Source organism: Galleria mellonella, unplaced genomic scaffold (genome assembly GCF_026898425.1).
Source record: "Galleria mellonella isolate WM207_F2 unplaced genomic scaffold, CSIRO_AGI_GalMel_v1 utg173, whole genome shotgun sequence".
Taxonomy (NCBI): domain Eukaryota; kingdom Metazoa; phylum Arthropoda; class Insecta; order Lepidoptera; family Pyralidae; genus Galleria; species Galleria mellonella.
Genome location: NW_026442016.1, coordinates 2,905,131 through 2,930,186, shown reverse-complemented (window position 1 = coordinate 2,930,186; position 25,056 = coordinate 2,905,131). Strand labels below are relative to the sequence as shown.

The 25,056-nt window shown below is 31.1% G+C and overlaps 1 protein-coding gene across 1 annotated transcript in view; it reads right to left on the bottom strand.

Moving 5' to 3' along the window:
- Positions 1 to 11,285, bottom strand: part of LOC113515634 (RYamide receptor-like) — an 86,252-nt gene extending 74,967 nt beyond the window's left edge. Inside the window, exon 1 of the mRNA XM_026899894.3 lies at positions 11,021 to 11,285. The gene's annotated coding sequence lies outside the window, so the exon portion shown is untranslated. The remainder of the gene's footprint in view (positions 1 to 11,020) is intronic.
- Between the last annotated feature and the right edge of the window lie 13,771 nt (positions 11,286 to 25,056).

Below are 25,056 nucleotides of genomic sequence, written 5' to 3'. Positions count from 1 at the left end.
ATGAAACCTTTGTGATTACATTCGTTAATGAAAAAGTTTTATTATCTCATATAAATTACTATAATATTGTTCTAAAATAAAGAAAATTTATCAAATAGCATGAATGTATATCGAAGCTTATGTTACTTTGTCTACCAATTTGAGTTGGTCATCGTTATAGACGACTTTAGAAATAGCTCCGCTTGAAAACGAATCCCATTTACTGCGCACTCGGATTTTAGTTGAGATAGACGTGACACCAGCGCAGACAATCACCCCACTAACAGATGGATAGAACCCAAGAGAGGGTTTGAAATAACAATAATATATTTTTGTCAAAATACAAAAGCGATTTCGTTATTGCGAAAAATTTACATACAACTGTTTTAGTGACTGAAATCACTTTAATACAATTGTATGTGAAGTTTTTCGCAATGTAAATAAGTTAAATATCTGCTACTCTATAATCACTGCTACGATATTTTTTAATTTATCCAAATATATTTTTAAGGACCTTATTCAAGCCGATCCCTGAACATTTATATGACGTACGTATAAAAATATAGATACATAAATGTTGTATAAACAGTGTTTATTTGTCTTTACAGCGTATAATTCCTAAAAAATATATGATTATTATCCCACAACTTTGTCATCGTAGACATTACTTGTAACATGTTCTAGAGAAAAACAATTTCTTATTTAAAAACATTTAATATTAGACTTTTAATACAATAAATCTATTATTTTTATTAACTTTTCCTTTAGATTATTTATATCTATACATATATATAATGTTATTTTTGATGCACATTTTTGCAACAATCGTCTCCTTACCATTTTATTATATTAGCAAAATATAAATATTCTTTTTAATATTATTATTGCAATTTATACTAATAATTAACTATTCTCGTAGTTCCATCCACACAAATTTAAATATTCCGTTTCTATAATAATTTCCAAAACTCTTTCTTACTACTAGAAACGTTGCACATTTCGTATTGTTAGGCCCAGCAGATTCGATTGTACGTTGATAACTCAGTCAAATAGTCCTTTTAAATAAAATCTGATATAAATTTGACAGTATAGAATTAAGTTTGTTTTGTAACTGTGTTGTAAGTTTTGTAATTTTGTAAGTAAAAGTTGGTAAATATAATTTTGTCTTTATTTATATCTTTAAGAATAGTATCTACAAAAGCAACTTTGTTATTAAGTTTGTTTGCTCTGTATGAATGAAGGTCGTAGTACGATAGTGTTATAAGTTCTTACTACGCTATTTTTATTCGCATTTGTCTTATGAATAATAACATATCTATTCTCTGTCTATCTAGATCCGGAATTCTTACGACTCCATTGTATATATAAGTATGTTGTAACTAATACAGTTTCAAATTTTAAGTATATTTACATTAATTTAATTTCTCACCACTATAATTGAATTACATCAATCTGTGACACCAGTATTGATCTCAGTCTGAGTACAAATGTTTGTCCTATGCGCCTTAACCGCACAAAGAAAAACAAGGAAAGAAGCACCCTCTTTGAATATCTGTAAATACAAGTGCCTGTCTCACTTTGAAAACTCCTGATGTAGATAGAAATGAAAATAAAGGTGTTGTGAAAGTTTAACAACCGATTTTTTTTTATTATTATCAATAAAAATACAAAGCTACAGAAATTATGTTACATTAGCATTCAGAAACTACGTAGATTTATATAAATACTTAATACATTCAAATTATTTTATATTGTATTAAAATCATGCAAGAAGTATCGTTTTAATTTACATTTGATGTTGCTAATTTCTCTCCTTAAATATCAAAACCCAAAAGAAAATACTGATAGTTGCCAATTAAGCCCATCTGTGATAACTGTCATACGTATCGCTCTCAACAACAGAAAGTGAATACCAAATACTATTCTTAATCTATCTTCCAAAATTATCTTGTCTGCACTGATTAAAGGTATCGAGGCGCGAACTAGATGCTGATATGGCGAATGCACGTACGCTTCTTAAATCTGCGGATTTGTCGAGCAAACAACTTTGGTCCTTTTCAGCAAGTGCGACCGCTGTCCAATTTCGGTGGACCTTTGTATGAATGTCTGTTTTTAACTTTTCAATCCCCGGAAAAACCAGTGTCCCCGAAATATAAAAGGAACCATAAAATACAAATCATACAGAATCATAAAACAAAAGAAAAATATAACTTTCTTATAATTTAATAAATAATATAAACTCTTTAGAGACTCGTAGCCAACAAAGTTCACTGAAATTAGATAAAAAATTCACTTGCTGAAAATCACCCATCCACGAAATATCACGTTCCTTAACGGTGTGTATGTTCACATTTGAAATCTCTGTTTACGGAGGAAAATGTACTTATTTAAATATGGATGAATCGTTAATCGGTTTCTTCTATTCAAAACGACTACTTGTACAAACGCAAGCTTACCTTTGTCTTCAAATGAGGATAACTCGACTGCATTTAAACAAAGCACAAAGCCTAATCGCCTCCGTCTCAACACTTTTGTACATTGTATATTCCTACATTCGCCCGCGCCATGATTCTCCTCGACACTTTTGATGTTAGCGACTTTTATGTCATGTTTAAAAAACCGACTTGAGTTTATGAAACTATCTTAAAAGTACCATCCACTTTTTCAAGAAACTTATCATTCACAATCAGTAAAAATATCGAATAGCATATACAAAAAAGAAATAATGACGAATTTGATAACCTTTTATCTACTGTGAGGAAAATTTGCTAAAGTAGCACATCGAATAACTGTATAATGATTCAAAAAGCTTTCAGGATTCTGTAATCAAATGAGTCCTCGGATATTACGTCATTCGAATTAATAGAGAGGAAAGGTCCTTCGAAAAAGTAGCCACACACTGGTATACCTATATATTGCTTTAAGGAGACTTTTACAGAATATATTGATTGACAACAAAAATATATTCCTCTTTATACCACTTAATATAAATATATATTGTTTGAGGCGTTTAAACAGCAATAAGTAATGAATAATGAAAAAGAATGAAAAATGAAAACTATGTATCTATATATACTATACTGATGATTCTCGACTACCTCCATCATAATACTTCGAAGCTAAAAAGATGAAACAAATATATCGTATGTCGTTTATTCTTTTTAATAGTAAATATATACACATAAAAGAAATAAATAATTTACAAACTAATAATTATGTGTACCCAACAAGTTTTAACACGAAGGCGATAAACTTTGCAAAAAATGTAAAAGAGCACCCTCTTTGCGCATTTTTTTCTTAATTCTGTTGAAGTTTCATCTCTACCTGAAAGATTTACATATTATTATAATTTCTAAGTATTAAAAGACTCTGACAAATGGACGAGCCTAAAAGACATGGTTACCATGACAACGACCGTTTATAATTCACAAATACAGAACCATAAAATGTCACGATATTGTCTGGTTAGGAATAAAAGAAAGACAGGATCTGCCTGTTAAAATATGATTTATATAATGTAAGATGTCAGGGGCACTCGCAGTGCTAAAGTACCTTTCTTTGTATTTCCATAAAGAATTAAAAGAATAAAAACCGACGGAGAGTGGTTCGTGTACACGCAAATAGGGTTCCATAATCATCCACGTATATAAGACTGTATTACATAAAAAAAAAAACATTCAAATTGAATAATTCTTCTTTTTAATTGAAGCTCGAATTATGTTTTATACTTAGATTATATGGATAGAGTGTTTCCATACAAAAGCTTGTGACGGTTCGCCTATAGTACAATAGGTTTAATACCAAAAGTACATAAAAGAAACAGGGATTCCTATAGGTAACCGCTGCGAAAGCTGAGCTATTTAATATAAACAAACTTTAAAGTCAAGGTTCACAATAGCGTACAGAGAAGACGTTACCATATATGAAATATTGACACAGAAGGGAAACTCCTTTGATGTGTTTCCAAAGTGTAGTGGATGTCACAAGAAAATTAAATAAATTAAACAAAAATATATTATATTTTATATATAACCAAATTATAGTTTACCTTTTTATCATCAGGTGTAAAAAAAAAGATACATACAACACAGTTTAATAAGGTTTATGAGAGTCTTTAAAGTTTTATAAATTCGATAATCAATTTAATATAAAATACCAAAATACGTTAATATATAATTAAATTGAATTTAAAGAAAAGTTCAGTTCGAATAATAGGCTAAATCTGATTATTGAAATATCTACCCTTCGGTGACATAATCTATGACGTTATTAGAGAAAGAATAGAAAAAAAAAAAAAAGGAGGAGAGACGGCAGATCGGCGGGCGCGCGGGAGTCGCTTTTTAGGGATTGCGCAAGAAAAAGAAAAAAAAAAAAAAAAAAAAAAAGGACGGAAAATGGCGCGGGAGTCGTGTTTTAAGGAACTGCGCAATAAAATAAAAAAATAACTAGGATATAGATTTAGGAGGGACTGGTTCGATGAAGGGGTTTGAGATCTTAGTGTGTCACTATGGATTAAGTGTGTGAAATTAATCAATAGAAGACTGGAGAATCCGGTGAGCTTGTTCCATTTATTACTACGTAGTTAGATTTTTGACTGTGATCACAGGCAAAGTCTATACTTAATATTTTTCCCAACAACTATTAAAATACGTATTTAGTCGAGTCCATATACCTTTAGGTAATGCGTATATCGTTAAATGCAATCACATTTGAACAAAGTTTACATCAATATAATTTACGTACTTACGTTATTCTACTCATATACAAAATCCAATTATATGGTCGTTTGATAGAACTTCATCAATTTGATTCAATGTTCTAATTGTCCAGTTTTGGAAAATACTTATTGAATCAACTATTGAACTATTACAATACTAACTAGTTTCATACCTAGTTATTATAAAGTATTTATTTATTGAGGATAATAGACTAAAGTGACTATGGTCTGGTCTCATTGCTGGGGAAACAGCCATTGATGAGAGAGAGGGGTTATTGAGTGGCGACCCTGTAAATGCAAGTGCGGTGTAGGCTACCTCCATTGTTTGGAGTGACTGTTTTATGTGTATTGTGGGGCCGTTCCTTGTGTCAGTCGGTGGAAATTGCCTGTGTTCAGTCGTGGGTTGGTGATGGTTGAGACGATGATGATGATGAAATATTTGTATTTATTACACTATTACAGTGTTGGTTTAGAATATCTGTTCATACTTAACGCTTCATGGTGAAGTGTTTTTATACCACTACTCGGTCGACCAGATTAATGATTCTTAGTCTATATTTGATTATCCATGACTACATGTGGGAATTTGTTTTACACCAGATGTACAAAGAGACAGCTTAACTGTTGCAAGTGATATTATGTGAATGTAATACTTTTAATACATTATTAATTGTGTTACTAGATAAATTCATGTGACTGTGGGGTGTTTATGGTAAACAAGCCTGTATTGTTTAAATAGATATTTTGTCTTGATTTATTATAAACTTTAATATTGATTTTGTTGTAGTAAGCAAGCTGATAATAACAATTCTGTGTGTATTACTGATTACTAATAATATTTAATTATGCTGATATTATAGGTGTGGATTTATTTCCTAATGGTAATAAAAGTACTAAAAGATTCTCTGACTATAGTTACTCTTAACTAGGTATGAGGTTCAGTATAAAATTGGTACTGTATGACATTTGTGAGGCTATGTATTTTGCTCATATTTAGAAAGGAAGTTGTCCTGGCGATGGGGTTTGTATGTATGTTGTTTGTTCATGTTATATTGACTAGACAAGTTCGGACAGGGTTAATATTAGTGAATATTTACTGGATTTATATTTAATATACATGTTTTGAATATTTTATGGGAATAGTATGGAGATATACAAGTAGTAAAATATAATATTAGTATTTTATAAATTTAATTATTGAGTTATATGTTTATGTCCGACTGTATCCAAGGAGATATTATCCTATTAATATCAAGTTAGGACAATTACTTTAAATATTAATAAAGCAAACACTAACACTGATTATTCACTTCTTTAATAAATTTACATTAGAGGTTAGGAATCAAATAGATAGCATATTAGGAAATCTTCACCACACATGTATTTGAGGAATGTTCTTGATAATTAGTACTGTATGTATATATTATTGCAAATACAATTGCAATAAGAATGTTAAACTTCTAATCTTCTGTTCATTCTTGAATTTGAAAGTAAGCTTGGCTACTGATATGAATATAAAACTGCAGCATTACTGGATACTATTAATTATTTCTGGTGTAAACCATGATTATTTATGTCACTGATAATTTAGTTGTATATTACGGTTGATATATGATGATTTTATATTTAATTATATTAAACAAATACAAATAAACAAACTTGCTAGTATTTGTTACGTTGACAGTTGTGATAGATAATCAAAATTCAATTCAATACATCAATACGTCATTCAATACGTCATTAATGTGACAGATGTCAAACAAAAGGAGATTATACACGTTATGATTCTATATCAAAGTCTATAGAAAATTTATATAATTTTCTGTTATTTTATAATAACTGTAGGGGAAATATTGGAATTATTTATATGAGAAATTTCACTTAAATGATATGATAATTATTTAAAGACCTAATTTCTTAGGGATTTAATCATGATGATTTAAACACTAAAACACTTGTTTATCTGAGAAATCCTCTTAGTAAATAGGTTTACTAAGACACTAAAAGGAAGTAGATATAGTATAACTATAGTACAGCTACAATAATTGTATGGGACTTACTGGCCTTTCTATACAAATATATATTTAATCTATATCTTTCACATTATAATTATGCAATATATTGCCTCTACTACTACAACATACACAAATAGGACTTATTGTCCTTCCTATATACCTATATATAATAATTGACCTGGCACTTTAATGTGTAATTTATCAGTACTTATGACAACAACCTATTAGGACTTATAGTCCTCTCTATAAAGCTACATAATTATTTAATCTGATTATTTCACAATGTGATTAATCAAACCTCTACAAATATTACAAAAGATCTCTATTACTCTCAACACAATAATAGCTTGTTGGATTTAGTGTCCTCAAACTTATAGAAAACCCAACTGGTTATTTCACGAGACGTTGTTAACTTGTGATTAATCAGTGTCTTTTAAAGGACTTATAGTTCCTTTAGATATATCTCTCTGAATAAATAATTGGTTAATTCACAATGTGGTTAATCAACAATAATATTATATATAATTGACTGGACTTATAGTTCATTCAATAGCACTCATTACTTTTAGTAGCTCTCGACCTATGGGTTGGACTACTCGTTCTTAGGCTCCGGCTTAATCAACAGATTTAACTTGATCCTTGAGTATTCTTGGTATTAAGTAAATAATATTAAATTGACAATGCTATGTTATGATATAGCAATTATCAACATTATATGGCTTGGCCAATTCCAGGGTGTGGAAGGTATCCCCTATCACACAAATCTTCATCTCTATCGGACTGTCTTCACAGGTGATCTCTAATGTCACATTATAGGGCCGAAGGGTTATGTCCCAACAAAGTAAGTTCTGGTGTCTGGGTGATCTCGCTTCTTGGTCTGATCTCTTGTGGAGCCGAAGGGAAACCCCATTGAGTAAGCTCGTAACAGGGTGACGCTGGGAAACAGTTTCGTACTGTTAGTGGGTGATCTCTATGTCGCCATATAGGACTGAAAGGGTCATCGCCCATGAGTAAGCTCTCGTGTCGGAGTGATCCTGGGATTTCAGTTCCGATCCGTTTGCCTCTGGCAAACACTAATTTATACTGGAAGCATCGTGGGGCTGGTGGAGCCACTGTAATGTTGAAGTAAATGTACTTATGTTTGGTTTGGAACTGAGAATACTCATTCCCTTATTACCATCAGAGTGCATTAATAAATAGTAATACCCTTCCCTACCTTTTAGGAGGAAGAGTTATAGATAGTTGGAAAGTCTTCCACTGGTCCGGGCGTGTGAGGGGCCCGACCGCTCCCCCATTTTTTTTTATTATTACAGTTGTTCTGTAATTTACTATTAAATTAACATAACTTCCTAGTTACATGAATTATGAGTATAATTCATTAATTATTCTTAATCCTTAAATATTTATCAATCATCTTCATTATTTAATTCCTATCATATACCAATTAAAGAACCTTTTGGTTATTACACACACAATGGGTCCTACATTACTAGACGATCACACATTTATTTATCTGGCCAGATGATCAAGTGTTCTACTAAAGATCTGTTCAATATTATGTGTTTATTGTAAGGTTTTTTTTAGATTTATAAGATGTTTAGGGTGTATAAGGTAATATAGGTATGGGCTATATTGAGGGTGTTAGGCCTTTCTTTAGGGTAGATTTTCATTATATTTTCATAGATTTCATTAGGTAAAGCCTTCGTAGGTGTTTCTTAGGCTTTGTAGGTTTTCCATGTGTAGCTTAGTTTAGAGGGTAGTTATTATATGAGGGGTGCAAAAGGGAGGGACCATCACAAGCTTCGAGAAAAGCGGATCAACTTTTTCATACAATTGTGCGTGATAAAAAGTTGAGTGTGTCCTTTATAACTTCTATGTTTAATTTTTTATAATTTTTGCAACCTTTTAATGCTTAAAACTCATTTTATTTATTATATATTTAAATATAGATACGTCAAAATACATTATGTGCGTTAATATATAAAACACTGATAAAAAAAAAGTCAAGTTTTTGTCAGTTAATTTGATAATTAACTGACAAAAAGTTGACCCGTTTTTTAACTAGATGCTCTATATATATATATATATATATATATATATATATATATATATATATATATATATATATATATATATATATATATATATATATATATATATATATATATATATATATATATATATATATATATATATATATATATATATATATATATATATATATATACCAAAACCTCTTTATGAAATTTTGTGTGCATATCGAGTAGGTCTGAGAATCGGCCAACATCTATTTTTCATACTCCTCTATCATAAGGGTGACCCACCCTAAGTATTTTTTTTTATTTTTTTGAGATACATTTTTATTTTGTTATGATTTAGCATTGAAAAATACATACAAATTCAAATTTTCATGCTTTTACGATCAACCCCTGTTGTTTAATCGCGATTTTTATATTCCGCAATAGGGTGGCAATCGAATATTATAATTGTAGTACGATATATTTTCATGTATAGTTCTAGAAATAATGTATATGGTAAAACAACGTTTACCGAGCCAACTAGTATATATATATATATATATATATATATATATATATATATATATATATATATATGGCACAAGCTCAAAAACTTAATAAAAAATATTTAAAAAACCGATAAAAATTTTATTACTTACTACTATTTGTGAAAAGCACAGAATCTACGTCAAATACAAAACATGCACTTTATACTCGTATCACAAAAGTGACAAATAATCATACAACCTGTCAATTGCAAACGATTACTGATGTTTATGGATTCCTAGAATAGCATGAAAGTCACGTGCGTATTGCCGACCCTGAAAAATCCTTTAAACGGCTTTTTTGAAGAACCGCGTATTGCGGTCTCAAGAGAAAACCTCGGTAGGAAACTCATTTCACAGTATTTTTCTAGAATAATTAATACAAAGTGAAGTCACTTTGTATTCTTTAAAAAATAAAAGCGACCAAAGCTACCATTACGATTTAATTAATTTAAATTTTCACGTGCATTCTAAAAAAAAGCAAAGAGAGGGACAGATAAACTTTTTCAATTTAAGAACACTCGGACCCGCTTGTGACTTGCAAAAGTGACGCTTAATTTTATAGAAAAACTCGCGGGACATTTTTACTTGCACTCTTGCACTTGATAAGATTTATTCAACCATAGATTAAGGTTATCCTTAATTTTATCTGCGGCAATTAGATATTACTATCAGCGTTCCTAATACCTTATTTTCGTTCATACATTTGATATACATTACCTTATCGAATACCTTACTGATACCTCGTAATACATATTATATATTACAAAGGTTCATAAAGATCTTTAGGTATTACTGCTGTAAAAATAAGATTATATTAAACTGTAACGCTCGGAACATAGATCCTATATTAAATTATGATCTGCATCTGTTATCATTTTCATTTAAAGTCCTGTAATTGTGTATTTTGGGTAACAAACGTCTAAATCGCCATAATTTCAAACTAATATGATAAATATTCATATAATTATAATAAGACCAAAATAATCATGATTTATTATTATAATTCACATATGACATATAAATACATACAAAACAGTCAAATTGACTCCTCCTTGAGACCATAACTTAACAACCAGATACATTAGTGATATATAAGTAATAATGGTTTTTGGCTTTTTATTGTACATATGTAAATACTGCATGGTACAAGCACGGAGATCTTTAGAGGAGGAAATATTAACCTACTAGTTATTATATACTTATATATGAATTATGCATATTTTACTAATATAAATGAAATTAAATGTAGTCATGTCCAGGTTACGATCACCGTATAATGGTAACAGCCAATAAAGAAGTGCCTCTGACCCTATTAAGAATTACAACCGTGAGCATATTTATTTTATTATGATGTTGGTATGCTGCCAGGTGATTGGATGCATGACTTTATTTCAAGTTTTCCTTATTTTGCAGTAGGGTATTATGCTTAATTCACGATTGAGATGGATATTTAATTTCGGAAATATTAATTCTAAATTTACATATAAATTGTGTACCTAAATAAAAAGATATATAAATACTGAATTGTTTTAATAGTGTACATATCATAATCATTTTGTTTGCTTAACTAAACATTATATATGTTCATTAGATTAGATTGAATATAAATTTGCATTAATTAACTTAAAACATTCTCGATTACTACATATTAATAAGAGGAAGTGTTTTAAAATTAAAACTGTCAAAATTTAACCAAAGACCAACTTATTAGCAAATATTATATACCTTTAAAAAATCACTTACCTTAGACAAATATTTGCCACAACTTTTTAAACAAAACTTTGTAAATGTTATCAGTCCATTGCTACTTTCAAACAATTTTCACTTATGTTCAACACTTAAATCTTGAAATACAACTTAAACGTAATATATTCGATAGTGTCGAAACGTCCACAATTTGCACAAATTCCCGACTGAATAAGTTGGGTATTAAAGTGACGGTATTAGTGTCAGCTAACCGAGAGTTTCAGCGATATTGCTGGAAAGTGGTAGCAGCTTTTTCCGCGAGGCGGGCGGTCGGCGCGCTGCGATTCGACGACTCGAGCTTGTGCCTATACACAAATTGTGCCGAGAAAAATCAACGTGAACCGACCGCGCCGCCGTAACTATCTTAGTATATAGTTAATCGAGTTTTGAATCATTTAACACTATTCAACTAACATTATTCTCATGCCAAAATATTGATTAATTAAAGCTAAGGAATAGAACTAAACAAATTATAAACGGTCGAGACAGCCGCGATTGCTTCCAAGCGATGGCTCCTTTCATGTTTGATGGATTGTAAAACTTTTCATTGAATTTGAATTGAATGAAATTAATCCGAGACAAAAATAAATCAATCAAGGCGAAATTTCAACATATCATGGATATAAATGAAAATGAGTAATTGACGTTTGCAATCTGTTTACAAATTTTTTTTAGTCAATGATTTAGACACAATTAAGTATTTTATTTACTTATAATAATAACAAATAAATTCTTTAATGAGGTCATCAGGACTCACACAATTTTTATACAACATTCATCATCATCATCATATCAGCTTTTAACTGCCCACTGTTGAACATAAGCCTGTGCCTAGGGGGGTTTTACCAGTAACTGAGACGCTTGGCAGGCGGATTGGCAATCGCAAAGTCTAACTTTGGAAATTTTTAAGAGGGATACTACTGCACATCCCTCGCCCTACCTTAGTCGCGTCTTACGACACCCACGGGAAAGGAAGGGGTGGCCTATTCTATGCCGGGGCCACACGGGAGTTTATACAATATTAATTTATATTAAATTTAAATTATTAAAATAAATTATTAAATTTTCACCAGAGACTTTGTACAAAAGTCGTTTGCTTGGACACCTTTGTCCCATTCGTGTTTCTACTGTGAATCAGTTGTGTTTGCATAACTGTGTTTTAGTTTGAAGGGTGGAATATGGCAGTGAATTTACAGGGTGCAGAGGAATAACACCTGAGTCCTCACGAATGACAACGCATAGAAGGTATAATGACCGAAACAATGTCCAACTAGCGTATATAAATAGCGCAGGCGGGGTTATCATTCGATTATCATCCATTATTTAATTTAAATGTATTTAATTAAAACTTATTTACCATATTGCAGATAGTCAAGGCCGTGAGATATTTACTTATTATTATATAGATACTCTGTGATAGCTAACTTATCTTTGTCTTGTTGTCATAGTGTTAATGGCTCTACAGCGAAATTAATTGTTGAAATTGAATTCTTGGTGGTATTTCCTATTGTTTTTGTAAACTGAATCGTTGATTTATTATTAAACTAGAAATAACCCGCGGCTTTACCGCCGTGTATCAATCTGTAAAGTATCATATGTGTTTTGTTACATTATAATCTACCGGTGTACCAAATTTCGTTCAAATCTGTTCAACTATTTAAGTGTAATTGAGTAACAAATGCACAAACAATTTTACAAACTTTTAAATTTATAAGTTCTACTCATATGAGACAGTCAATTAGTATCATTTGGTACTTAGCTATTCATTTATTTCATTATATATCACGCGGACAATTTTGGAGAATTTTTTTATTAAAATGTTTTTACTAATACTTACCGATAACTCCAATCACGTTAAAACTAGATTTAAACTAACAGGAGTAAACCCTACCGATTGCAAATAGAACACTTAAACTTGCTTCAGAATTAACTAAATATGATATACAATAACACAACAATATAATTTAATAACACCAAACATAATGTAATATAAAACTATAAAATGATATTACGAACATTTATCTAGACGATTAAAAAATGTGCTAATGTTTATATTCAATGCACTAATTTTTCACATCATTCACATCTGTACTCCCTGCCAGAAGTAGGAAGGGTCGCACATCAAAAATTACTAAATTATTTTTTTTTCATGCCATGTTTTTAATGGGCACTAAATCTATATATTTTAGTACCGTATCTATATATCTATCTTAAATTATATAGATAGAATCTCAAAAACGGGTCAACATGTGTTCTTACGCACATAATATATCTTGACGTATCTATATTTAATTATTTAATATATAAAATGTGTTTTTACGTATTAAAAGATGCAAAAACTATAAAACAAAATAAATAAAGAAGTTATAAAGGAAACACTAATCACGCAAAATTGTATGAAAAAGTTAATTCGCTTTTCTCCAAAGCATTTATATGGAGACACTCTGTCTATATAATCTATGATATCTATATAAAGGTACATTTTATATTACATAGGAATTTTATGAAGTTTTATGTCGTCATATCTAGAAGGTATACTATAAATTAAAGTGACTAAAATATTCTTGCTGTGTCTTCGTAACACTTAACTTTATAATATTCTAAGAAACTGCTGCTAATTTGTTTAGGCATTCAACTTTAATTACCGAAAATATACAGCAGGTTTACATTACTAAAAAAACTCGTATTATGCGCTTCAGCAGCTAGATATAATTTGAACGCGAGTGTTTTACGAGTTAAATCCTGTTTAAAGCAAATACTTACCTACGAAACACCATTTACATATTTCTACTGAAACATTCTTGAACGTATATTTTAGTAATGCGAACCGATACTAAACTTGTCGATTTAAGCAAAGAGACCTTTAGATATTGTAAAAATTGTAAGTATGCAGGTAATAGTCTTTTGATAAAATATTCAATATATAAATTCAATTTTAACATATTTACATATTTCAACCAGCAAGGTTTGGCATTCCGTTGTTTCTATCTAACCTCATGGGAGGCGGGTATACGTATATGTAGTTATATATAGTAACCCACTAGGAAGGTCGTAGGAATATAAGGAAACTTAATACTTGATAGTATTCTTTACCAAGACAATATCACATCCTCTCAATTGCTACATTTTTGCTTTTAGTCATGCTTCTTGTTCAATAAGATTGTGCTGTGCCGTTGTAGTATGCTTTGCTGTATGTTCCATTTCTTTCTTATTACTATTATATAGATACGTTCACAAAAGGAAAAAGTATCTATCTAAAGCATTCTTGATCCATTTATTTCATTACTGTTCTGCCGCAAAGTCTAGTGCTTTAAATTTTTTCCTGCATTAAAACCTGCAAGTAATAAGCGTACATATATTATACGAGGTTTGTCCGGAAAGTACGTATAAAAGTTTTTTAAAAATTTTATTTTACAATTATTCAGGTAAATCAATTTTATCCCCTTCAAAGTACTCCCCCTGTGACATAATGCACTTGTGCCAACGCCGTTTCCACTGTGAGAAGGCTCCTTGAAAGTCCTCTGGTTGTAGGTTTCTCAGCTGCCCCGTCGTAGCTTTTTTTATCTCATTTATGTCCCCCAAATGCCGCCCCCGAAGTACCAATTTGGTTTTTGGGAACAAGAAGAAGTCACACGGGGCCAAATCCGGCGAATAGAGGGGGTGTTCGGTCACCGTAATGGAAATTTTACTCAAAAACTCACGGACAACAAGAGAGGTGTGGGCAGGGGCATTGTCGTGGTGAAGAATCCAACGCCCCTCTCGCGCCAATTCTGGACGAACTCGTGCCACACGAGCTTTGAGGCGTCTGAGCACATCGACGTAGAATTTTCCATCAACTGTCTGGCCTGGAGGGACGAATTCTTGATGGACAATCCCCCGAACATCGAAAAAAACAATCAACATTGTCTTGACATTTGAGCGGGATTTTCTTGATTTTTTTGTTCGTGGTTCCCCGGATGTCTTCCACTCTTTGCTTTCACGGCCATTCTTGCCGAGTTTCGAGAGAAACTTGATTACGACGCGCTGCTCTTCAACGGAAGCGGGCTCCATGCCGACGGGGTTTCGTTAAGAGGTAACTTCACAGATGGCGTGACAAGCCAGTTCGCACCGCACGGCGGTCAGACCAGAACTGAAGCATTGTTAGGGACATAAGGAAGGGGTCCTGCGCTTACCTGGCCTCCCCACTCCTCTTTCTCGCATTCCAGAACACTTTTATACGAACTTTCCGGACAGACCTCGTATATATTTATATACCATATTTATACTTTATTGTACAAACTAATTATACATAAAAATATGACAGAGGTAATAAAATGTACAAAGGCGAGTTTAACTATAAAAGAGTTCTCTTCCAGCCAACCCAAAGTGGAAAAGATGTCATATCCATGAAACTAGAATCCACCTTCAATTGCTCCGTAAGATTTCTCCACGGATTTCGAATGCCATCAACGTTCGTCCCTGTATGCACTTGGTGAAGTTGTGAACACCATCTACCGCCAAATGCACTGCATTAGACTAGTTAGATAAAAACGATGTTACTTCAAGAAATTGAATTTGTAGACCTTTTTTACTTTATATTGAATGAACAAAAGTTTATCTGTTTTGGTATGCAAAATTTATGAAGCGGAACACTTTAACGTTTTATCTCTCAAATATATGCCACATTATTGAAAATGAACGAGTTGTTCACAAACGTTGAAGCAAATATACGTTATGAAGTTTTTTTTTTTACTAAATAAACGAACGTTCTACGCAAAAATAGAAAAACAAGAGACTCTCAAATGATTCATCAGCGTTTCAACCATTTATCATTCACTGCTGAACATAAGCTTCATACGTAGACTATTATAAATAATGGTCGTAAGTCATCTGACTTATATGATTAGATATTGAAACATCATCTTTATCTGTATAACTCGTTAAGATGCCTCTGCTAAGCATACGTATCTCAATAAGATGATATTGGCCTACCACGTCACTACCAACCATATTGGCGAAAAATTTAATCAGTGAAAAAAAAAATATTTCGAATTTCTTACAAATGAGTATTTTAGTGTACGAGTATACTTTGTTCCCCTATACACCTCTTATGACATCGTTATTTCGACATTATATAAAATTGTGTGAATAAATAAGTGTTTTCCGTTCTGCTCGTTTTTACCGTGAACAACTATTGTTCTATTATTTTGTTTCAGTGAAATTACATAGTACGCAGTCAACACAATAAAGCTATAAGTGTACCATGCACCGTATTCTATAAAGCACATAGTACTATTCTCATATATAGATCACTATTACTGTTTAGTTTTCGAATAAAAAATAGTGCTTAATAACAAATTATGATACATAATTACATTTAAATGGCAAATGGTGGCGACCGCGTACAGGTAAACGTAGTGTAGGACGACCCCCACTAGATGGAGTGACGACCTGAAATGCATTGCAGGGAGTCAGTGAATGCAGGTGGCTCAGGAGCGTTCTTTATGGCAGTCTATAGAGGAGGCCTATGTCCAGCAGTGGACGGTTAATGGCCTGAAATAATGATGAATTACACAAAAATAATAAAAATATCTTGCCAGTTTCTCATTATTCTAAAAGTTATTATGTCTATTTAAATTTTTCGACATAATACGCAATGGAACCACTTGTTAATTCTAAAAGCGTAAGTCTTTTTTTAATTTAACACTTAGGATACGCTTTGAATAAGAAGACTTCCGTCGTTGGAATCACGTATAATGTAAAATTGGCTTACCAATCTTCTTCAATCTCAAAAGAATAATTACCGGTATAATGGAGTAGTCAGTCATGGTTATGGAGATATTAGTAAAGTAATTTATTTAATGTGAGATGCCAAACAATTTTGTCGTACGCTTTTGTCGTAATTATTTATAATTTATTTCCCAATAAAACTTGGGGATTATCATTACAGAGTAAAGAAATTTTTGCTGTTACTTTTTAATATCACTAGAGATCCAGCTCGGTTTTGCACAAATAGATAGAATTGTAGAAATTACTATATAGCCTACATTATTTGCTAATAATATAGCTTTCTTTGTGATCTTTTGGAGGAAACAATAAAGAGTATCTATCTTTCTCTATAGAAAAAAAAAATAATTTGAAAATTCTTTCATTTATGTGAAATCGGTTTGTGAAAATGTTTAAAACCGGTTGAGAATTTTTTTAAATTTATCCATTACAAACTAACAATAAAATATTTCCTCTATATACTCATAGTACAACTTAAAACTTGTTGCAACTTGTAACATACACCTACATAAGAACGTACTACATACTAATTACTATTACAATAATTATCTAATTATCTTGATTGCTATTATTCTCATTTGTTTGCTAATATTCAGGAAGTAATAAATCACTCAAAATCAAATATTGACTTTGTTAATTATATGGTGTAGCATATTTTTTAATGTCACGTCATATATATATAGAGGGGGAGAGAGAAAGAGATTTATTTTAATAGTAAAACTTATATATTACACTATAATCTGAACCTAATATACATAGTTTATAACTTTTGTAATTTTTAGATCCATGTTCATTGGGAAAAATAATATATAGTGCCAACCAATTACACCATATAATTGGTTTCATTGTTATAAATCTCTCTTAATAGGATGTTGATGACTTGCATTATTACTTCTATTATTATACTTTTATATATATGTATACACTCCATGATAAGAACTAATAACTGCTTATAGATATAAATAAACATCGCCTCCATATATACTGCGCTTTCCCTAACACCACTTTAGAGGAGTAAAATGCTAGGTGTAGCTGTTTTGTCATCAATATCAGAGATAGCTCCGACTGTCATTCTTCATGTCAACTCTAACAATAACAGCTACTTAACAATAGAAGTAGATATTTTATTTATTTTATTCATTTATTACAATTGCATTACACATTATGATACAATTTATAGGCGTTACAAAATAAGAGTACATAACACAACATGCACCTTGTTAGGCATAGCAACTGGTAAGATAAAATGGTATCTGAATATACAAGTTATAAAAATATCCACTCGGTAAGGGCGCATTACATTTCACGTACCGCAACCACGTACGTGTGTACGGGTATAAACATAGCTATTTATTATCGCTATATGTGATCGTAATGGACGAGACGAGCCTAGTGTATAAGATCAAACAGACCAATCGCCAATAAAACTATTTTATGTTTGTTGGCGCAAAATTTTGCCATTCAGAAAAAATATGATAATCTACATATATTTTATGTCTTTAGGTTAGCAATTCGAGTTAAATATTACTTTAAAAAAATGATATATGTACAGATATATATAAATATATTTTCACTCTATGTTTATAGCGACAGAAGCAATAGCTAAAATTTAAAAAAAAATCTTGTTGATGCTTTTGGTTATTCTACAATAAAAAATGAAATTGATGAATGTTAGCTGTAGATAAAATTAACACCACGCTATCTACCCATGCTGTAGAATGTATTATGATAGAAATTCCATTAATCAAAATCAAGAACCCCCTATACTAACTTGACTGTTTGACGTGAGGAGGAGAAAGGATTATTAGTAATGGAGATTAGCAATCCTATTGCTAGCAATATGCCCTATTAGGTTGACCTCTATGTGGTTCATCCTGGAAATTATAGTAATTGATTTATTGTTGTATTCGTCACGATGGGCCAACTGACCTGTTTCACCTTCATCTATCATCCCTCGATGGTACTGGCGGGGCTGGTACCCCGAGGGATGATAGATTAGGGCGAAAATGTATACCGATAGTGAAGGCGGGATAACCATTTTATTATCATACATTAAAAAACAGTTGGACGAGCCGTGTTACTCGTAGTATGGAGACTAAAATCGATTCTCCATCCATGTTTGTTTGGAGAAAATGTTCCGTTTCACTGGTTTAATACTCCCTTGACAGGATACTAATGGTTTCAATTTCACTTTCTAAAATATTAGGTATACTTATTTTCGACACAACTTGTTTGGGAGTGAAAGACTGGTGGTTGTAAAACAGATAGTTCTTTTTTAGTCTCTTCTTTTTTAGTCTGTACAAAAAACTAATTTCATACCTATTCATTATACTGTCAATTACTGAATGATTCACCTCGACTATGTTGTAAGAGGCGATTAAACCTGTACACCTTTTTATTAAATATTTTATAAAACAGGAAATACAAAGAATAACAAAAAATAATACATAAGAAAAATAAAGAATCTCTTGTCTTTATTCGTGTATATTTTTTTTATGCTTATGTTGCGTAATATTTTTACTAATTTATAAAAATCGCAATATTATATTCACAATCGTTTATTCAAATATCAAATTGGAATTTTTCTCGCATACATACACATGATTGTTCAACTTTTCCAAATATGCAAGTTAAAGTTAAAGGGCGACAGTTTCCAAATATCTAACCTAAGCAGCTGTGGGTTCAGGCTAGAAAAGCTGAAGCCCTGACCCCTAATAACTAGACAAACTTAAGTTTGTCTTGCCATTACAAAGTCACAAAGACTTTAACTAACATCATTTTGAAAGTAATGCAATATATACTTATTCGTTGTGCGGTCTACTTTAGAAAAATATCATGTAGACATGTGGTAGGTATACTCAGACCCTATTCTCTATATAAATTCTGCCAAACAAATTTATGAGTAGTTTCAAAATATATTTTCATAGTGTCTAAATATAAAAAAAAGCAATTAGAAAAGTTGTTCTGTTCCAAGCTTTACGTAAAAAAAGGATAACTTATTCGATAATATCTTCATAATTACAGCCATTCACTGTCGAAAGTTAAGCATTATAAAAACTTTTTCCAACTATAATCCCTAATGAATTATTCTGATGCATTTACAGTGGACGTAACACTCAACATACTTACATTTAGCCGAGCATATTATAATCTAACGTGACCCTGGCGAATGTTAAGCATTTTGATGGATTAATGGAATTCGAACAATTATTTTTTGGTTTTATTATAATATCATTGTCAGTATCATTCCAAGTATATATAGTAAGTGTGTAGTATATATAGAAAGTCCAAGTATAGTAAATATGACACGTTATTCTACTAAAACCGCCAAGAAGTAAAAAGGGAACTCATGGTCACGATTGTGTTAGTAAGCTTTAAATCGCACTAAATAACCACCGGAGAGTATATTATGAAAAAAGAAAATTAAATAAAAAATATATATATCTCCTGCCAGTTCAGCATATTTATCAAAGATTTCGGAATTTTTCTTAGGTACTTACTTACTTAAATACGATAATGTCAATGGAAAAATAAAATGACAGCTTTCAGTAAGATAATTATTTAGCAGCGTCAATATCCCGCTTTTTCCTTTAGTGTCATTCAAAATTGGTATTAAATAATACTGTAGAATTTATACTACGTTCAGTTAAATTTTTTTTGTGTTTTGTTTCATGTCACATACAAAAAATAAATAAAATAAAAAGAGGTTGTTTTTATTTGCTTGGTATAATTATAATGTATAATGTCAGTGACAAATAAATTTTAGCCAAATGATCGTAATATAACTTTTAATTTAGTTTTTAAACGAAATGTTCTTCATTTAGTAAACATTTTCAGGACTATTATGGCGTCACGGCCATGTTGTTGCGTGCCATTTTTTTTTCGTATTGTATGCCTCAATGTTTTTGCATGTACATAGACATAAATATATTATTCATTCAATAATTTTATCAACTTAAGATACTTATAAATATATTTGTTACTAAAACTTACACATAACTGGCCTAATATGAGTATATGGTATACCTAGTTAATGATTTATAGGCATGATCTCTAATTAGACTGTCTTTGAAAAGTCCTTTATTCAAATCGGAACAATAGATACTGCAAATATAAACTGTGGTAACAAGACACCACAGTATATATTATTGTGGTGTTTCGTTGTAAGGAAGACAATGACTGTAATCTAATAACAAAGTCGGAAGATTGGTAATCAGAACCCTCTGTAGCTTTCAATTTTAGCAGATTTTGATGTTTTGAAAAGTCGTATTTATTACAAGGATACATACACAACGTTAGCAAGGAATTATGTAAACAAAAGAGCTGCTAGGTCAACATGTTTTTCCAAATGACTATTTTATTCGAATTTGTTACACGTTTATCAAAATTATATTCTTTTTGACAAAGGGTTATTATGGTTCAAAGTTTTAAATATAAAAAATTATCAACACCTTTTTTTTAATTTGCAGAAAATCATCTTCATATTCTTGAAATACATTGCGTAAGTTTATATGAAACTTATTTTCTAAGAAATCAAATCATATAACGTAATAACATCCTTCTGCTTGCTTTCCAATGTATCTGATATGAAAGCTTATAAGCTTTTATAATAAAATGTAATACTATATTATTAAAGTATTTTTCATCTATGTTTAAAAGAGCCTGATAATTTAAAAACTATGTTGATATTTATTAACGTGACGAAGTCACAAATTATACAATTACACAACTGTTGTTTCAGATAGAGAATGTGGCGAATTTTTTTTATAACACACTGGGCAAACGAGCATGAGGTTCACCTAATGGTAAGTGACTACCGCCACCCACGAGTACCCGCAACACCGAAGGAATTATAAGTGTTTTGCCGGCCTTTTAAATAGGAAATTGCTCTTTCCTCAAAGGTTACGATATCGCAAGAAAATACTTCTGCTGGTTGTAAGTAAAAGAAAGTGTCTTGAAAAATGCACAATGAAAGACCGAAACCCAGATAGCCATAGTAGTAGCCAGAGGGAGACTTTGTACAAAAGTCGTTTGCTTGGGTACCTCTGTCCATTCGTGTTTCAACTGTAAAGCAATTGTGTTTACATGGCTGTGTTTCAGTTTTAAGGGTAAGATATGGCGTGAATTTACAGGGTACAGAGGAATAACATCTGAGTCCTCAGGAATGGCAACGCATGGGAGGTATCATGGGCGAAACAGTATACTCTGTTATGTCCATGGTACTGCTTATGTCTATAGGTGACGGTTACCACTTTCCATCAGGTGAGCCGTCAGCTTGTTTGCCATTCTAAATTGTATAAAAAAATGCAATATTACGCGGTGGTTGTCTTTACAGATCTATAAAAGTTAATTAATCGGTTTATGGTAGATTTTGTTCCAAAAATTCAAACATATACATACATGCATACTTACAAACATACACATTAATATCATTACTCTCCATCTTTTAATAATGAGAAAAAACTACGCAATATGGAATTTAAAAAAATAACTTTTAACGCATTCTAGCTAAAAGTTAATAAAATGCAAATGCATGACTACAAAATGACGAACCAAATATTTTCAATACCAACTTACCACAATATTAGGGAGCTGCCCTAAGGCTGCCAACATCTGTATTATTTATCAAATTTCAAACAAAATTAAGTAATTATTCTGATCGTTCCTATTATCCTACATTTAAACAAACGATCAGCCTCACCATAGCATGTTTTTTTTTAAAATAGAATACAGTCTGTTATTTGCTAATAATGTAGCTTTCTAAAGATGAAAGAGTTTATACAATTAGTTAAGTATTTTTAGAGTTTATCCATTACAAACAAAAAAATCTTTCCACATTGTAATATTATTTTATGTTTGAATATTTATTTTAAATGCGTAAAGTAAATTGCATTTGTTTTGTAATTTTTATTGTTACTTTACATATGTGTTACACACACATATAAAACACACGCATGCACTCACGCACGCACACACACATACACACGCTCATTCCGCTCTGCATAAGTAATATATATCATCATTATCTTGCAGAACGACTCGCTTTGGATAAACTAACGGTCTTCCAAAGATATCGAAAGAAAATGGATGCAAAAAGCAGAGCACCCTAATAAGGTCCATATCAAGCGATAGCATGGAATAGGTTACAAAAATATATATGCTATTGTATGTAATTTATTGTTAATTTCACAACTCACAATGTAAAAGTAAACTCTTTAGATTTTACTATCTATTATTATAACGTGAAATATGGTGCTGGAGAGATCGAATTAATAATAAGGAGGTTCTGCTTAGGGTTAAGAAAAAGAGACAAATTATAAGAACTATTGAGGTCAAAAGGGAAAAAATATTAGGACACTTGATTTACGACGAACTTATGAACATTATAATAGAAGGTAAGATAGATGGAAACAGGGGAAGAGGGAAACCAAGGCATAGTTACATCAGGCAAAACAAGGGAAAAGTTGGTGCCATGTCGTATCAAGTGGTAGTATCGATTCGCAGAAAATCGTAGTAAGTGGAAAGAGCTCTATCGACAAGAGCACAGCTCTTAAATAAGATAGATAGATAGATTATTATAACGAGTATAATTTCTGTTTATTGATTGTACCGTCTTTGTATTGATTGTTTTTCACATAATTTCTGACACTTTAAAAGTATATTTTAATTATGACATCAATATTTTAGAACAATCAACATTTTATGAAATTCCTAGTAGTAGATATTTTCAACTGAAATAAAATTCTAAAAGCTTTATAAGTATACAGCTTCGATTTGTATATTTATTCCAAGAACTTATTGAAAATTAATTCCAAGTAATTTTCTATTTACAAATCGCAATGAAATAGATCATGCCCCATAAATTGAATGTAATACAATTTTCAAGTCAATATTTGAGTATTATTTTCAATGGTGAGGTTTCACTTGCTGTTGGAAACAAAAGTGATGATAGAATTTTATTAATTTCAACCGACTTCAAAAATTTGGAATTTTTCAATTAGGTTGCTTTTTGCGTTCATGTACAATTGATAGAGTTTAGATATTCCTGTATTCCTGGTCCCAAGATATTATTTTTATTTCTTGAATAAAACTGATTTTGAAACGTAACAAAGTCTTAAATTACGAAATTAGCTTTTTATCAATATTAACCATGAAATGTGAAATACAGTTTTATCTAATCTCCCACACAACCATGACTACCTCAGGGAATATTAATAATGTTTTCAGTGCTAGGCATTGGCGTATTTAAGGATATTTTCCAAGAAGGGCCTGGCTCCAAAACAGGCATAATTATATACTTATAGACATGACTTTGCGTATAAATAAAAGTTCCACTTGCATTCTGGGGTGGGCACCATGTGGGCACGACCCACGCGGTTCCCTTTAAATAGACCTACGATGCTAGCAATTCCTAAACCGTCAAATACTTTTTATACTAAAATTAAAACAGAATGTGGAACTACAAGTCTACGGAGTCACTTCCAATGCAATCGAATAGATGATTAAATCACAATCGTATCGAATATACGTCAAATATAAAGTAACGCTCAATTGACGTCAATTCGATGTGATTCCGATATAATTCCAATTTAATTGCAAGAAAAATAACTCCACTGTGTATCCAGTTACGAGATAATTTATATTAAGATCGTTTCGAGAACCACATTCGACAGCCTGTTTTCACGGAACATCTTCCTTGTACTTGTGCTTATCTATAAAATATAAGTTTAATCGAAAACAACTGTAAATAAGAAAAAATGATGAAAACCCATAACCTGTCTTTTACCTATAGCTTATTATTATAATAATAAGCTATAAGTAAAAGACAGGACAATAACCTAACCTAACCTAATACTACTAATCAAGTTGACTAATAATTAAATCTTACATAACAATATACCACAGTTTTTGACACATATTATTTAACTATTGTCATATAGAATTAATACTTGAAATTGTTATTAATTTTAATGAGACCTCTTATTAATATATAAAACTGTAAAGTTTAAAAAATACCCTCATTTTTTATACTTTACTATTTTATATATTATACTAACCCATATTTAATATACTCTATACAAATATCCAATTAAATTTCGTTAAAACCAATATCATAGGACTTCTTGAAGAATTTTCAATAAAATAGTGTATAGTATCTCCATATGATCCCGGCATAAAAAAATCCCTTTCCTTTCCCGTTAGTGTCAAATGTAGCAACTAAGGGAGGGCGAATGATGGGCAGTAGCGTCCCTCTTAAAACATCTAAA